This window comes from Austrofundulus limnaeus, unplaced genomic scaffold, assembly GCF_001266775.1.
Source record: "Austrofundulus limnaeus strain Quisiro unplaced genomic scaffold, Austrofundulus_limnaeus-1.0 Scaffold694, whole genome shotgun sequence".
NCBI classification, from domain to species: Eukaryota; Metazoa; Chordata; class Actinopteri; order Cyprinodontiformes; family Rivulidae; genus Austrofundulus; species Austrofundulus limnaeus.
This window is the reverse complement of record NW_013953096.1, coordinates 113,160-115,831: the sequence shown is the minus strand read 5'-3', so window position 1 is coordinate 115,831 and position 2,672 is coordinate 113,160. Positions and strand designations below refer to the sequence as shown.

Below are 2,672 nucleotides of genomic sequence, written 5' to 3'. Positions count from 1 at the left end.
ATTTAATGGGAAGACCCTCTTGATTCAAGAGAAAACTCCATTTTTTAAAAAATGGCTGCTTATTAATTAATTGTTAATCAATCTATAAGGTAAAACAACTTCAGATTAATTCATTATCAATAACTTGCATCCTTAAGGAGTTAATTTGTATCTACTCATATACGTGTAATTAAGAGTTTTAATGATTTGGCCGATTAATCGAATAATCGAAAAAATAATCAACAGATTAATCGTTTATTAAAATAATCATTAGTTGGAGCCCTACAATGGTATTAAAAGTAGTTTTACAAAATCAACACAGGTAATTGTGAACACTGGGTAGAATAAAAAGATAAAGCTTGTTATGAAACGTCATTAGAAAAGATATGGTTTGTGAATTTAATATTATTTTTTAAAGTTCAATATAAAAGACACTGCAACCGAACTAAAAGCATGATATATATAACCTATTATGCGATAAATGATAATTAAAAAGCTCGAATATAACTATAACATAGAATTAAACCATGTTGAACCACCAGCAGGAGGCGCTGATGATCTGCAGTTTGATCAAACCGACATTAAACACGAAGAAGAAGAAGAAGAGCGGCCATAGAACTCAAACAACAGAGTCTCGTGTGTGGGAGCTGCTGCAGTGTTGTGTTTGGTAAGAAATGAAGTTAAATTGTTGTCTTCTGTGACAATAGTTAACAGTTTTTATATGTTAACTCGTTTAAAATGCTTAGACTGTAAATCTGAGGCGAGTGGAGCTTTTTAACGGGAACGGTTAGTTTGCTGAACTCTGGAGGAGGGTCGGTTCTACAAACTGTTTCAGACTGCTGGTTCTGAACCCATGAGATTGTAATTGACTGGACTCGGGTTTTAGTGGGACAGGCGGGAACCAAGTTAGCTGTGGCGGCCATCTTGAACCAGGTTTGCTCCAACATCCGTCCTGAGCTGATAAGTTAGTTTGGTCGGTGAGGGAGAGGAGAAGGTATGGGATTAATCTTGTGCCAGCAGGGATTAAATTTGAATTGCTCAGATTGAATCTGAATGTGCAAAATTTGAAACTGAATTTAAAGTTTTGCACATTTAATTTAAATTAATAAAATTTAAACCAGGGGCTGGGAATATTAACATCTGGCCCAGGAGCAAATTAAAAAGTCACTGAACTTAATGAGTGCTGAGATCTCAAATCTGGCATCACAGCAACATCTTTTGATTGGTCTAGTTGAGGAAGTGAAGCTACTGAAGGTTGCAATAACTGACAGAAAAAAAATAGGTGAATTAGAGTAAAGAGTAGATGATCTGGAACAATGTACACGAAGAGATGACTTTGAAATTAAAGAGTAACTTACCCCAAAATTAACTTTTTTAGCTGATAAACTGNGTGGTACAGAGTCCTGATCACTCCTAACTTGTGTTCCAGTGGGTGGTGGGAGTCAAAACGCAAATATTGGTCTGTGTGGGTGGGCTTACGATACACGCCAGTTTCCAAACGTCCTCCATCCGAAACCGAGACATCSCAATCCAGGAACGCCAACCTGCCATTTTTTACATCCTCTCGTGTGAACTTAGTATATTCATCCACTGAGTTGATGTGATCAGTGAAATGTTGGACTTCCTGGGCTTTCATTTTAACCCAGGTGTCGTCGACATATCTGAACCAATGGCTTGGTGGCACCCCTGAAAAGKAHATCAAGGCTCTCTTTTCCACTTCCTCCATGTACAGGTTTGCAACAATAGGAGAAACTGGGGATCCCATGGCACACCCATGTTTCTGCCTATAATATTGCCCCCCGTACGTGAAGTAGGTTGATTCCTGGCACAGTTTGAGGAGTTGGCACACTTGTTCTGTGGAAAGWGTGGTTCTGCTGCTGAGAGTGGTGTCTGATTTCAATCTTGCACAGACCACATCCACTGCCTTATCAACAGGAACTCACGTAAAGAGCAATGTAACATCAAAAGAGACCATAGTTTCATCTGCCTCCATGATGACATCCCTCACCTTGTCAACAAAGTCCATAGCGTTCTGTATGTGATGTTCTGAGCTGCCAACTAAAGGACCAAGTATAGAYRTCARATATTTAGAAACATTGTAAGTGACAGAGTTGATCATGCTGACAATGGGTCTTACCGGTACATCCTGTTTGTGAATTTTGGGTAAACCATACAGACTAGGAGTGGCCCTATACAATTTTTTTTCCTTTTGATTTTTCACCTGGATTACTGAGATGCATCAGGACATTGTCTCAAAAGGACATTTTACCCTCTATAATGTCTTCATACAGTTCCTTGGTAACAGCCTGGTAACACCCGGCATGGTTGTTCAGGTAAAAAACCTTTTCACTTGACTCTTGTGGCTTGAACCCTTCCCTCTGCAGACGTGTCTTTTGAATTTTGAATGTACCTGAAGATGAAAAATGTAAAAATAGTTTGTCATACCTAATCTCTATAAATGCTATATTCTTTGCATTGTTGCCTCACCTGTGGTGTCAACAGATGGCATGAGTCGCAGGAAGATGGGCCTTGCATAGGAAGGAAGGATTTTTTTTACACCAATCAAGAAAGTGTCAAGGTCCAAAGTACCTCCTGTGTGAGCTATTGCTGCCATTCCAGCTTTTCCCTCCACACCTGCACAATCACAAACAACAGACACACAACTGAGATGAGGAAAGCTCTGTGACACACAG

The 2,672-nt window shown here is 39.3% G+C and overlaps 1 long non-coding RNA gene across 1 annotated transcript in view; it reads left to right on the top strand.

The window, feature by feature from the left end:
- Positions 1-591: 591 nt before the first annotated feature.
- The window catches only part of LOC106531932 (uncharacterized), a 9,544-nt gene continuing 7,463 nt past the window's right edge, over positions 592-2,672 (top strand). Inside the window, exon 1 of the long non-coding RNA XR_001312005.1 lies at positions 592-646. This is a non-coding gene — a long non-coding RNA (uncharacterized LOC106531932). The remainder of the gene's footprint in view (positions 647-2,672) is intronic.